Genomic DNA, 16,112 nt, shown 5'->3' on the forward strand with positions numbered 1-16,112 from the left:
CTAAAGCTAGTTAAAAAAAGAGAGGCACAGAGAGTGGAGAAGCCTGTTGCTATAAACCAAGGTTAGAGAGATTTTATCGAGCTCTTCATCTCCATGGGTGGCAGAAGCTCACTCAGCTTTCCTATCAGACTCACCCCAGGAGCACCTGTTCTTCTGAAAAAGCATCCACTGCTTTCAGCAAGAGTGACTGAGAGGTCTAAAATATGCATATTCATCAATATAATGCTTGCAAATATGCATATTCATCACTTGCATGCATATTTATAACTACAGTCCTACTAACCTCCCATAACTTGTTTTGCTGTAAGATTTGCCCATTTCCCATTTCCAAAATAAAAATACACACGAATTGAAAATATCATCCTTTTGCCCTTTGTTTTTTCACTGAATGCTTAGACACTCATTGTAGACATAAACGAAAATAAAATGAAAAAGTCAATAACCACATATGCTTCAAATACCTGATCAGATCCACATCACAAAGGTGTTGTCTAAGAATATGTGGAAAAATATCATTAAAAATAAGTATTGAAAAACAATGTTAGAGTCAAAGCGTATCTATTTAATGTGTGCTACTCTTCAGTACTCCTCCTCAGTGAGTTGGATTTGTCTGAGAGGATTTCACCTGAATACTGTCAGAGAGCCAGCGTAGCACAGCAGGGGATCTCCCCACATCCTCTCAGTCTTACCTAGGGGTGGGCAAGTCCTGGAGCAGTACTGCCCCAGATAGGGAAGCCCTCTGCTGTGATGATGGAGGAGATGACACCTGGGAGGACTGCGCTTATTCATATCTGACAGACAAACCTCAGACCACATTCATTTACTCTCATCCATCCCGCTGGGATTGGGGCATATGGGGGTGTTTGTGCCTGGGATGGCAATGAATTCATGGGCCTATCAGAGACACTGTGGTGAGTGAACGTTCCTGTTGGACAGTCTCTTTATTGAAATAAGTATTCAGAGCTGGCCATGCTGAACATTTGCTGCATTAAAGGATGTTTATCCACTTTCGAGGAGCGTTTAAAATCATTAAAGATTAAAATACTTAAAGGAACAGTTGGTAGACGCACAAGTACTGGAAATTACACACAAAATCAGCCAGAGCATTGCAAATGTGAGCTGTAACTGTGTTTGCTTTATTTCTTGATGTTTTCCTTTTCTTCCTAACCTTTCCTTCCTTCCTTCTTTTCTTTCACCCCTCCATCCATCCTTCCTTCTTACCATTGCTTCATAATATTTCTCTCATGAAGCAATACTGAAAGATGGATTGACAAGAGAAAGACAAAAATTCTATAAAAGCAGGTTTTTAGTAACCATAACAAACATAACATAGTACTATAACAAATACATTGACAATGTGAAGGGGTTTTTGTAAGGGATTTCTAGTGGCTGTTGTAATATTACAAGAATTTTCTAAGTCTAATAAAGCATTTTAAACAAAATCTAATATGAATTTTTCTCTATTATCTACACTCTAAAATACTAGTTGGGTTGAAAACGGACAAACCCTGGGCAACTGGGTTGTTTTAACCCAGCGGTTGGTTTAAATGTTTGTCCAACCTGCTGGGTAGTTTTATTTACAGTTTTTCTTTTTTTCTTTTTTTTTCAATTGCTAACATACTTTTGTCCAATCTGTACTCACATTTTCAAAACTCTAAACACATTTAGCAGAATATCTGTCTGTTGTGACCATACCATTAACACAATTCATGTCATTTTCACACAAAAACACATTTTTAAAATGCTTAAATTTTCTTTTCATATAAGCTAACCTCATACCAAAATCATGGATCTTTCTCATCTTAATTGCAAATGCTTAAACATTTCTTAAACATTTCTGACAACAACGTCAGAAATGATGACCCAATGTTCCAATCATTAAATATAGGATAAAACCTATACTTTTGCTACAACAGCAGTCCTCATAAAGTACTGGAAAAAAATATAAAACAAATACTGAAACAATTGATAAGCATTTTAAATTAGCAGATCACTTAAATATTTCGAAATTCCAAAATTCCAATCTCAGTTGGGGGCAGAGTCAGGTGTTGAATTTATTTTCAATACATGGACACACAGTAAAATAGGTCTCTTTGAATCGGATTTGTTCAATGTGTATAAGGAACAACACAGAGGAGCAGAGAGAAAATAATATCTGGGTAAGAGAGAAGAATAGATGAAGGAGGAGAGGAGAAGTTGGATCAGGACAAGGGAGAAGAAGAGGTATGGAAGAGGAGGAAGAATGTGTGCTGGATTGTGCATCTCTATGGTTTTCCCCCTTACACATGTGGAACCAATGAAAGCTTATTTCTGCCATGAATAAAAAATAAAAAATAAAAAAGTTAATTGTGTCTTTTTATCTCACAATTTTAATTTTTTTCTCAATTCCTATAGTTTATACATCACAATTCTAAGAAAAAAGTCAATTATGAGATATAACTCACAGTTGCAAAATAAAAAAATAGAATTGTGAGATAAAAAGTTACAATTACCTTTTATTCTTTTTCATTCTGTGGTAGAAAAAAAAAGCTTCCATAGAACCCAAAGGCCATGTATGTTGGATTTTCCACTATATATACTGTTCCATATATGCAGAATGTGTGGTTTGCGTAAGGCACCAACTAACAAGGGGACACCATCCCACCCTCTATGAGGGCACCATCAACACCACACACCCACCTCCAGAAAGAGATTTCAACAGAGGGGCCAACTGAAGTTCTGCAGAGGGGATTCATTTGATCAATGGCTGCCCTGAGCAATTCTGTTACTTTCTTCTTCTTTTTTTTTCTACTGTACATTCTATAAAGTAATGACTTATTCACTTTTAGATAGTTGCTATGTTGCCAAGAATGCACACACTCATCCCTCGACCAAAAATGAAGAAAGGCTTACATGTGAGCATTCTACTTTTACTGCAGTAAAAGGAAACTGAATTTTAAAAGCTATGGATTTCATATTTTCTGTTGGTAACATTGAAACATGACAAGGAATACAGTTTTCAAAACTGTTAGTATTTTGAGAGTCATTGCACTATGATTGACTATATGTTCATGTTGGACAGAAAACTAGTGCTAGTGTTTTGACAGAACAACTTGATTTTGAATCAGGTTTGCTGTGTTTTGATAGAGTTAGTATGTGTTGAAAAAAGTTTTTAGCATTTTGAAATGTAGAGTTTGTGTTTATTTAACAAAATATGGTTTTGGGCAGAAAATTAACTATTTGGCTAATTGTGTGATGTATGTGTGTTTCTTTGTTAATAGTTTAGAAAAAGTACTTTAATTATTGCTAAACGCTTGTTAGCAATTGGAAAAAACTGTAACTGAACTATTGTTTAAAAATTACTGTATTGCTTGCTTGCCAAAGTATGTTGGAAATTAACATTTATTCATATGTTTAATAAATGAACATTTATTAATAAGTTTAATGAATGATAATTAGACAATACAATTTATTTTATTTGCTTATTAATAAATGTTCACGTTTTGAGCATTATTGTTGACTCTAGCAGTTATGTGTCTGATTTTTAATTTCCAACCTATTTTGGATTCATTTTAAGCCAGCCATATATTAATTGTTAAACAATAGTTTGGGTTAAATAAAACTGCCCAGCACATTGGGCAAACATTTAACCCAACCGCTGGGTTTGTCCATTTTCAACCCAACTTGGGTTGTTTTTAACACAGCAATTTTTTTTTTTTTTTTTTTTTGTGTATAGTGTATAATCTCTAAAATTATGCAGGATGGACTGAACTATACTGAAAGATTCCAATAAGGCCATTCAGTTTGTCTCGGTGGAATAAAACCCTCAAATTTATAATTTCTGCATATTTTGTGACAAAAACAAATCACTGAAGCCTTCTCTAAAGAGGGCAGGAACTATGAGAAAGGTACACAAAATGCAATAGTATAGTGTATATATCTTTTAAGTACTCTAGGCTGTCCAAATTCTTCCATGCAAAGAAAAGTGTTTGGAACTAAAATCTACAAGGACAACTGACATGTTCAAATACATACAGAGTGATTAAATTCAAAAGGCTGTTGACTTCCTATAACCCTGACATACAGTTTCTAAATGACAGAAATCTATAAAGAAAAAATATCTGCAAGGATAAAGATCTGATAAACTGAGAAGAGTTCATCTACTGTAATGTAACCTGCTATAATTTCACTTGCAGTGAGATTGTTTCTTTATAATGAGACTGAGCCATGACAGTTTTTCCTTTTTTCTGTCAGGTCCAGCTCTCATTTTTAAATATGACCACCACAGCAGCATAAAGCCACACCATTAGGGTCATATTTACTGTGCAGACTGTGTACTGTCAGTCAGTCTGCTCCGGAGGCCATCTGGATTTAGCGATGGGTCCCATCACCTATAAACACCCATTAGAGCAGGCAGGAACAGCCGCATGCAGAGTGAAATATCGATTAGTCATGTCTTAGTGTGGGGTATACGAGAAACGTCTCTGCAGCTGTCTGCTTACGCTCAGCCATGCCCAAAAGGAAATTCTGTCATGGGGGTTCAGTTAACACCTGAGCTTTTCTAGGTCCTGAGGGCTGGAGGAAGTGGATGTTTCTCCATCACAACGCATGGGATCAGGGACTCTGACACATAAATGCGTGACAGGGCTCGGTCTCACCTGAGAGTTCACAGTCTGTCACAGGTTTGGGGTGTGTTAAATGATCAGAGAGGAGAGGAGCTCAGCAGTTGGTTATTTTTGGTGTTTATCAGAAGGCTGAATCACTTCACAGGGAGCCTGAGAGCAGCTGTGCTGTCTGTCTCTCGCTGGCTCATATAACTCTCCCACAAACACCCTCTGAGAGAAAGATATTTCAGATATGTGGAAAGAGCTGGACGCACTACGTGCCACATTCTGAGGCTAGCTGTTGAATTCCCCAAGTTCTCTGCGTCAGCAAAATAAGAAATATGTATCTGAGAGGGACAGAAAGAGAGAGTTTTCAGTGAGGTGATAGATAGATAGATAGATAGATAGATAGATAGATAGATAGATAGATAGATAGATAGATAGATAGATAGATAGATAGATAGATAGATAGATAGATAGATAGATAGATAGATAGATAGATAGATAGATAGATAGATAGATAGATAGATAGATAGATAGATAGATAGATAGATAGATAGATAGGTTTGGTTTGGTTTATTATGGGCTTGTTCTTGTTTGGTCACCAGCATAAGGTATGCTGAGATATGTAGAGACAGACATACAATATAATTATGAAAAGTATGAAATGAGCTTTGACTATTTTGACTGTATTGAACAGAAATTAATACACTTTAGTTCCAAACGTAATGAATGTTTTCCGACATTGCTGCTTTCAGCAATTTTTCCTGACATCACATGAAATAGTAACACACAAAAGGAACGTCCATCCACCACTAAGTGCGGGGGTATTCCTGTGATGTGTATTGACTGCACACTTGTACAGAGCAAAGCTTTACAGCAGTGATATAAAATAGTTTCAGTAGCCTGTCATTATCACACACCCTGGATGTGTGTAAAGTCTTATATAAACTCTTATTGATCTCTTCAGAAGCGTTCAGGGACACCGACTTTTTCAGCGGCTGGGACCCATTTCTTTCGCACTCCAGAACGCCCTGCCTGTTTGATCTCTCACTTTGAATCCTCCAGCTGAAGCTGCTAATTGGGGGCCAATCGTTCGATTATAGAGGGCTCAGAAGAGAACTGTGTGTTTGGAGGATATCATTGTCTCTATCTCTGTTACTTCTGTTCACTTTATTGGCTTAGCTTCTGTTGGCTTTGTGGTTTAGCTCTTTATAAAAAATGATGGAGGTCTTATTCTTATGGAGAACATAGCAGTTGTGTTTCGTGACGGTGTTTGTCTGGCTTTCTCAGTTCACTGAAGGCACATGCTGTTTGAAGATTTCCCCTGAATATGCCCTTAAGCTGCATCCACTTCTTCAGGTCAAGAGAAGCTATAAATTCTACAGACTAGGAGCCTTTGAAATGGTAAAACATATGCATTTATCACAGCCTCTGTGAGGAGGAGGAAATCTACTGTATATCTTTAATAGAGCCAAACTCACTCAGCCAAACACTGGCAATTCATCAAAGCCATACAGAGGATTGTGACGGTCATGAACCAAAAAAAAGAAAAAGAAAAAAAAAGAATTGCCGCTCTTTGCTCACTTATCACATTTTAGAGCTAATCAAATTTCATTTCAAAATAATAATGATAGGAAATAGTTTTAAAATGTAACAAATAATGAATGAATGAATTAATAATAATAAACAAACAAATAAAAATGTAATTTAAATTTTCAAATTTAAACAGTAATAAAACCAGCATTAAAGGTGTAATATGTAAGATTTTTTCAGTAAAATATCAAAAAACCACTAGGCCAGTGTTATATATTTTGTTCACTTGAGTACTTACAATATCCCAAATGTTTCCTACTATTTGTAAATCGTGAGATAATTGCAATTTTAACCAAGGCTCCGGGAGGAGTCGCCTGTCAATTGCATCATACCCGCATTAACCCTCGGTCTGCCTCGGTTTCCGGTTTTATTTTGTAGAAACCATGGAAACACCAACGACACTTTAATATATTACATGTTTTAATAGACAAGGGAACAACTGTTTTGATACATTTATAGACAGAAAAATAATTATTGTACGTTTAGTCTAATTGCTTAAATCTAATTTTCTTGTACCATGCTGTACCATGCCTCAGAGAAACACTATTATGTGAAGTAGCTAACATAGCATAATCAGATGCGGCTTTATTTTTAGTAACAGTAATACAGAATTTTCTCCATCATACAATACGTTTTAAAATTAATTGCATGTCATTTATCAACACAAGCCATCCATTAATATGATATTCTAAAAATCGCATCCATGAACATGATTTCTTCCCAAGTCCTATCCGATTATTTTCCACTGGCTGTGAGGTGAAGACCACATGTCCCAAGATTCCATGCTCAAATTTGGCATCCTCAAGCAACACCCTTGTTTTGAATAGGCCCATAGCGACCTCTAGTGGACAGAAAATTCTACATACTGCACCTTTAATAGCAGTATTTAAAAGGTACACTGTAATTCTTGTAGGGTTTAAAAACAAAACTGCAGGCATTTTGTAGAAGAACATTGTTTTGGTTGTGCTTTGGCTCAGCATGGCTGTGCGGATGAATATAGTTCTTTCTCATAACTAAAAAAGAGAGATTATCCTACTGCTCACAAAACATTCACTGGATGAAAAGGATCTCAAGCTGACTAGCTGAAGAAGTTGGTAAGCTATACCCATTAATAGACATGGTACTTCCTTGAAAATAAACTCCATTGCTACAACAACCCATAATGCCAGTGCTACAACAACACATAATGAAATGACCCTTCAAAATAGATAATGCTCTACAATAAACTACGTTTCAGAACTACATATTTGTTCAATAAAATACTTTACCCACTGAGTAATAAAAACACAACACTTTTACAACATTTCAAATTTCTCAGTTGATTCTCATTTTATTATGAGCTCTGTCGTGTTCTCTGTTTGCTGGCAGATTCTCCTCTGTTCTACCTTTTTTTTAAATGGGTGATTCTCTGGTGGTTCGTGATTTAGAGAGCTCTATAACAGAGATTCTCAACCTTTTTTGAGGAATGGCCCCCCGTCATATTTGGAATCATCCTCAAGGACCCCAGAATAAAATTGGCTCATTGGTATCATTAATGACTTTGTGTCGACCAAATGCAATAAAGTATAAATTTACTACTACGTTGGTTGACTTGTCCTATGTTTAGTCATATCGTCAGTTATATTATATATAAATTATCTTCTTCTTTTATGGGAACATGTCATGAAATGTCAAAATATACAAAAATTCATATTCAGATATTTTATAAGGACCCCCTGGCATTATGGTATAAGGACCACTAGAGGTCTACTGCTCTATAACAACCATCCATGCATCTAAATAGCCAGAGCAACTTTTCTCTGTTTAGGGATATGACGAGAAATACAAGGGCAAGTGACAAGTGTACGAAATTCCTGAGAAAAACATCCTGTCAGGTCTAAAATATAAACACTTATAATAGACTTACCATAAGGTGCTTTTCCACTGCATGGTACTACTCGGCTTGGCTCGGCACGATTTGGCTCGCTTTAATTTCGGTTTGCTTTTCCATTGCAGTTAGTACCGCTTCAAAAGTGGGTGGGATAGACTAATCGTCAACCTCTTCTGCTGTGGATCCACTCCTCGTCCACCAACGAGTCTGCACTTCATCTACTGACCACTATACAGCCATTTCTTTTTTCAAGTTGCCTGCGACAGTCATTTAAAGCAAGTCGTTTCGTAAGCTCTGTAAGCCTGCCAAAGCCTCAATATTTTGATCATAATCATAATGTGGTTAAATGACACAAAATACAGAAGTGGATTCAACTGCAGTATGTTTACATTTATATTTTGTTATAAATATAGTAGTATAATTATATAATAATTGCATGTGCATAATTTTTATACCCAAAGCCTAACCACTGATATGAAATAATAATGATATGAAAAAATAAAGCATCATAAAAGTAGTCAATCATATGCACTAAAAATCTACATAAAATCAATAAGATCATGTTCTCCACAATTTTAAGACCCAGTAGTTTTATTTGTATTCTATATCTGTTTTTTTTTTACCTATGGGGCAGATTCATAAATTGCATAATTTATGCTGAAATTTTGAACTTATTTTTGAACTTGTAACCAACATGAGAAACACAGCTTGCACAAAGAGCCTGTGTTTATGTTGTTCACACTGCAGCATCTCTGGATGGATGGGGTTAAACGTCTAAAATGCACATACATCTCCATAAAGAAAGAGTACAGCACCTTAGAAGCAAACAAAATAAAACCATCAGCACTGAATCAGCATTTCGTACGACCCACAATGAAAAGTATAACTTGCAATTATTGGACTATAGACTCAGCTGCAGCAGAGCGTTTATTGACCAGTCCTGAAACATGGGCCAAGTGTGCTCAAGAGGAACCTGGTTACTGGTTACCGCCATTGATTATCCAAAAACCTATAATCGGATAAAACTAGTAGGCAAATCTACAATCCATACCTGACCGACCTGATATAAAAACATTATTGATGGATCTTAAAAACTTTGAGTTTCAACTTTAAGCCACTTATTTTAACTTTAAATGCTAATGGATGGCTCTCTCCAGGTATTGCAGACCTCATTGTATGAAGCCATCAAAGCAGCCTGCAGCTCTTTTTAAAAAAAAAACATCTTTCATATAAAAACAGTGAATGATTATGTGCTTTTAGGTGCTTTGGAAGGAAAAGGACTACGTGTTAAAGAAAAATTGAAACATAAATAGGCAAAAGTTTTGTCTGTAGGGGATTTTGCCACAGGCTTTGTAATCTGCCTTTGGCAAGTGCAGGGAAACTGTGATTAAACAGAAGCTCACTGTGCACAGAAAAAAAAGAAACTAAAGAGAGTGGAAACCAATTATAAGTAAAGAATAGCTTTTGTAAACTATGGTAAAGAAAGAGCTCCTAAGGATAGAACAAACACTTAAGAGGTAGAGACGCAAATATCCTGATCTTTCATGTAAGTGGATCGTATTCATATCATACCTTCACAGGTCTCCAAAATATAATGTAGTCCTAAAACAGAATATAGAGCCAAATTAATAATAATAAATTCACCCAAAAATACTATTCTGTCATTATTTTTCTCACCTTCTTCCAATAAATATGTACTAAGAAAATGACAAAGTTTTGAACCGGACAGTGTATAAATAAGACCTTTATAAATATTTACACCGTTGCAAATCCCCAGAGGCTTCCGGCAACAGGGATTTTAAATAAATAACCCACTCCAACAAATATTTATATACCATGCAGCCACCAATTTAATAAAATCTCTTCAGTTGAAACTAATTTCATGAGGTTTTCTGCAGAGGAAAACAGCCCATTTTTCATTCACAGTAAAATAAGTTACTCAGCTCCTAGTTAAACACTGTAAATGTAACTTTACAGATGCCATCTGAATGCTGTTGATTTGGCTCATGTCCCTCTCTTCATTTCAGATGTTGATACCCCTTCGCACCTCAAATGATCTGTAACTTACTGACTGTCAAGTAGAAGACAAACGGTCTAATTTCAAGTACATTTCAATATAAATTGTACACTGAGGGGTTTGGTTGATGTTATGTTTTTCTTTTCTTTTAACCCGGCTTCTGAATAGGTTTCATCATCCCGTTTCCACTCCCCTTTTGTTGTTGCATTTACCATGAATGAATTTCAGGAGATTGTAAAGAAACATAGGTGTCAAAATTGATTAAAACGACTCTTTTACGATATACCATTTTCTCCACTTGCTCGGTTACTGAATGAAACCAATTCAGGTCTGTCAAGGTAGTGGATTATACCCGTGCTTGGTGGCTTTCTGATTTTATTTTTTCTTTAATTCATTTTGCCTACAGCAGAATCCGTCCCCTAGCAAACTGCCGGAGGGAGACTGTCTGTCTCTTAAAATGACAGAGCCCTCAATCGAAGGGAGCACGGATAAACTTCATCTGTGGAGCCAATAATCTCATTCCAGCAAGAATAATAAGATTATCCTCTTTTTCTTCTTTATAACTATAAGTTTACGTGATGAATGGTAAATTATGTTTCACATAACCTTTGTGTATGTTATTATGGTGTCACTGAATCAGATTTATCTATTCTTAAATTTATTTGTTATGGTTGTGCAGTTGTGCTTGTATCATTTCACCTCTCACTAGATTTTTGCAGGTCATTTTAAATCCTACCAATGCCTGGAGCAGTATAAGTATTACACCATATTCTTTTTGAAGGGAAAACCTGTTTTTCGTGCAGAGAGGTTGAAAGCCTGTCTGATTGGACAAGCTGTGCATGACTGATATTGTATTGTGCAAAACTGTTTGTCTTAGAGTTTTTCATAGAACACTTTGTTTAAAAAAAAAAAACTAACAAAAAAAACCCCACCCTGATCAGACTTAAATATTAATGCATTCCTATAGTGGATATTACAAATCCCATCTGATAGAGAAGCTAGTTTATTTATGAAAAAATAAATCCCAAACAAGTCTTTGTATAGGAAAAAAGTGTGTAACAGATAATCATCAATCATTATTATTCATCCAAAATTTTGATTTGAGCTTACAACCACTAAAATATTTATTCTGATGGACAAAAGCGCATTAATCTTTCATCAAACACTGATGCAAACATAGGCTTTAACAATGACAAATGATTCATCAAGGATTGATCTGACAAAACAGCCATTAAAAATTGATCGTGCGACAGAAATACAGAGATAATCATTAATAATGAATTATCAATAAAGTATGAGACATGGCAGAGGATGTTGTTTGTGTCTATTTCAAACATTAATTTGCTATATAAATGTTTAACTCATTCAAATATGTATTTTTTAAGCGTAAGTGAAGTTGGATGGTCTATGGCTAGCAGATTTCTGACTGTTCAATGTTCTAGGTAATATTTCTCAACTGTTTTTGCTTCAAGACAGGTTTTACACTGAACATCAAGTGTCTCAACAAAGGCGCCAAAACTTACAACTTATCAAACAATTAACACGACATAACTAAAAAGCCAAACTTTCATTTCTAAATTGTTTTGATGGATTCCATGCTCTTGGCTACCAAAAATTCACTGCTCAAAACACATATTTTATTTAACTACACATATTTAATTTGAATACATTTTTAAATTAATCTTATTTTTTCCCTTTATTTATTTTGCCTTCCTATGCATTATTCATTGGTTAGAAATAATTGGAATATTATTATTTGCATTTGCATATTTGTGTTTTTTTCTTGTGTCCCATTTTTTGGGTTGCGACCCACCCGTTGAGAACTACTGAAAAATTCAGCAGTCATGAATTCCTAAAAACACTGAATTCATAATGAACAAAAGCACTCAGTGTTCTCTGTATGACATTAAGTATGATGGTCTGTCTAGAATTTCACGGGTTACTAATCTACAAAACAAAGGCATCTGGCAAACTGCCATCTTGTAAGAAATCCAGACAGTGTGCTTAAAGGATGGCATTGCACTTCACTGAATACATGCAGCAGGTTTAGAGGTGGGATCAAAGAGACAGATTTGGACTTTAACTATTTGTTAAAGCTCATGACTTGTAAACATAGAATCTCTTAGTTGAACAGTGTATTTGGATAAACAAAAATGTTATAATAGGATTGTTAGTGATCTCAGAGATGAACACTGGTTTTATATGTACCAGTAGTGTCCAAGTTTAGCCTGTTTCACACATCTTGCATCTGTAGCACTGCGTTGTACCTGCGACAGAAGGCTTGTGTTGTGCTTTCATGCAGGCAGCATTAGAGCTGTGGCTCTAAACAGAAAGTAAGTGATATCTGGGTTACTGCATTGAGCAATTTATTTAATAACATCAACAAATTTTGCTATTTACATCGGTTTAAGTGCTTACTGATTGCATGGTGATGAAGAGTGAAAGTTCAAGTGGGGTATGAGTGCTTGATACTTTTCTTTCATTCTTCTTCTCCAAGACAGGATAGCCTATTCAAGCAAGCTTATACAAGTTATATGTTTGTACATTTATCACTGCTGGGGGAAAAAATCTGCATTCAGGGAAAGATTAACTTGCTTCATCTTAAAAACCCAGAGAAAGCAAATTACATTACCCTGACACAAACAGCTTTTCATTTTTGAAAAGCTCTGCAGCTTCTGTGGACAATGAGTGATAATGAATTCAAGCAGGGCAGGACAGGTTACATGCTCCAGGGCCGCAGACAGCCAGGGGCCCAAAGCAGTCAGCTTAATGTTACTGAATAGTCATTGCAATTTTATTTGTTTTATCACACACCATCTGCACGTGGGATGTCTTCCCCACAGGTCAGATTATTCATCTATGTGATTTTGCTGGATGCAAATAAATCAAATATTTATTTTTGTTAATTATTATTTTACTTCAGTTAGTTTTTCAAATGCTGCATGTACTGTAGATGCAAGTTTTTACTTTTAGTACTTTTAAGTTCTTTCCATTGTTATAAGGAAAAAATGTGAACGTGCGACGCGTTCGTCAACCCCAGAGGGTTAAGGCCCCGATATACTCATGGTGAAGTTCTTTTTTGTTCTTCGTTTAGGGGTAAAACGAAGTTCGAAATACGTGAGCAGCGATATACTGTTAGTGTTATCGAACATCTGACGCCACCCTCACTGCTACAACAATGAAAAAACATTTTTATATAGAAAGCATAAGAAAAGCATCTGATCATATCTGATCATGAGCTCCTGTAGCACTCCAAATTAGCACAAATTAAAGTCACGTTATATGGCATTTTATTCAGTAGATTGTTAAAAGTGGTGGTTGATTATGATTTTACTTTTTTAACTTTAGTTAGTGTGTAATGTTGCTGTTAGAGCACAAACAACATCTGCAAAATTAGGATGCTCAAGTTCAATGCAAAGGGAGATATTTTCTTTTAAAGATTTCTCTGTTTAAGGACTACAACAAACGACTGGTAGGGACTACAACAAGCTTCTTCCCGTGTTGGTGGCATCACTAACCCTAAAGTTTACATAAACCCTGCCCCCGAGAACATGCAACAAAGGGGGAGAGGCCATGTTATTGCAATACAGTATATAACACAAATGCAATAGCATGTCATAAAAGCAAGATGCCAACATGACAAGTTATAACCGTAATTAAACTAAACTCTACCTGTTCTATCTTGATGCAGCATATATTCTCTGGCTCTGGCATCTTACAACAGTTCCCACATGAGCGGTTTATAGATTATCATGACAGAACATGCTAATCAATGACGTTAAGATAGTCAACTTCACATCAGCTACATAAATTCACCAACTAACCATTCAGAAACGTCCTGTTGCATTCTACATGTTGTCACTTCTTCTTGAGTCTCTCCATCATTGTCTGACTCAGTTTTGAACATAAAAGGCTGAACACTTTCTGACATTTTCAGTGAGTCTGTGTGAGGTAATCGGTGCTGCTAACACAAGCTCCTGAAACTCCGCCCTCTTCTTCGGAGCAGCAGCTCATTTGCATATAAAGGGACACACACACGAAAACGGAGCGGTTTTGCTCACCCTCAAAAAGTGACAAATTTAACATGCTCTAAAAGATTATCTGTGGGGTATTTTGAGCTAAAACGTCACATACACGCTCTGGGGATATCAGAGATTTATTTTACATCTTGTAAAAGTGGCATTATATGACCCCTTTAAAAACAAGTAGCTTTACAGTATCAAACATGAAAAACCAGTGCCTCATTTAATCAGAAGCACAACTTCATTTTCTACAATAGAGCGGTACTACAGTGCTTTCGATACTATCCAGTGTTCATATTTTCAACCGCGAAGATCTTACCTCGACGGACTCAACAGATCAAATGGGCCAGAGAAAAGCTCCACGTGAAAGAAGGCGGAGCTCAGCGCACACTACGCATTACGTTATCGTCACGGACCAATTGGTAGTACGAAGATGTTTTGCAGCTGGAGCGAACTTTTCCTTTGCTTTGGCAAGCCATTTCGAACTCCCAAAACGAACACAAAAGGAACTTTGTTTTGGCAAGAGATGCATCGGCACTGCGCAGACCAATCGGCGTATGACATCAAAGTACCGTGAGAGCGAATCAAAAGCATAAGGGGCCTTTCACACAGAATTAGTTTTTCTATTCCAATGCAATACTTTCCCATTGTTTTTCTATGTAAACACGAGCTTGACGGACGTGCATGACCATTACGCGTATCTGCAGCGCCTCGCACATGAGCGCCGCGTTTTTAAGACGCCGTGTCAAGTTAAAAGAATTTCAGATTTTACACGCAGCGGCACTCATCAATGTCAGTTCCAAAACAGTGGACCAATCAGAAGAACTCGGAGGCGGGGCAAGCGTTGCGAGTTGGCATGACAACTGTTTTGTATAATGGCAACATGGCAGAGGAGGCGCTCATTATTATCTTATTTTCTTTTTTCCATGTCAAAATATGTATCTGTCAATTAGCCTTTCGCCGAGCCCCGCCCCCCTTAGTTACTGTTGCTTTGTCCGACAAGCCGTGGCGCTGTCACTCCACACGCAGTAAAAAATACATCGCGGAACAAAGAGGATACTGACCACACATCGACAGACAAGACAGAGCAGGTTACTTATGATATTAAACAAAGTCCCAGATTTCAAACCGTGTAGTTATTAAAGAAATTCAAACAATAAAAACTGTTTTGTTGCTCTTTAATGTGTCGTGAACATGGTCGTGACAGATTGCTGTAGATCCTCAGCTCAACCGCTCGTAAAAACCGATCATCTCTTCCTATTAGTCCATGAACATGAGAATGAACGTTGTTTCAAACACGGAAAGACGTCAATATACACCATTTTTCAAGTTTAACTCCACCGAGGTTAATCTTTTAACTACTGGCTGCTTTGACGGACAAAATGGCGGATGCGGCGTTCTGATTGGTTAGATCGCTTGTCAATCAAACTCCCGGCGAAAGGTCAATTCTGCTGTTTGCCTATTTCTATTATTGTCGTTACTGCATCAGTCTTGTTCTATGCTGCGCTTTTTTTTTTCTTTTCTTATGCTCTCCAAACGCTCTCGCGGTACTTTGATGTCAAAACTAAAAACAAAAAATACATAGGTAGCTACATAAAAAGTAAATCATAAAATTTGTAAAACTAAAATTAAATTAAGTATGTAATTGCTTGTAATTTAATAATTTCTTTAATATTTTTAAAGTAATAGTTTTTACATTAATATGATTCATATTAAGATACTAAACTTGATATGCAGTTATGCGCCTCTGTAGTCCTTTGACCCAACACTGCCTGGAAAAGAATCTTATAGAGGGACAAGGAGGGATGGAAAGATAGAGAGAGAGAGAGAGAGAGAGAGAGAGAGAGAGAGAGAGAGAGAGAGAGAGAGAGAGAGAGAGAGAGAGAGAGAGAGAGAGAGAGAAAAGTGGACAATGTTGTTTCTTTTTCTTTTTTCTACTCTGTTTTCCAAGCCATCCTTTCTGTCGAGTTTTATTACAAAAGAATAAAATACTGTCAGTGCCTTTGTTTGGGACTGAAATAAAC

The sequence above is a fragment of the Chanodichthys erythropterus genome, chromosome 18 (genome assembly GCF_024489055.1).
Source record: "Chanodichthys erythropterus isolate Z2021 chromosome 18, ASM2448905v1, whole genome shotgun sequence".
NCBI lineage: Eukaryota > Metazoa > Chordata > Actinopteri > Cypriniformes > Xenocyprididae > Chanodichthys > Chanodichthys erythropterus.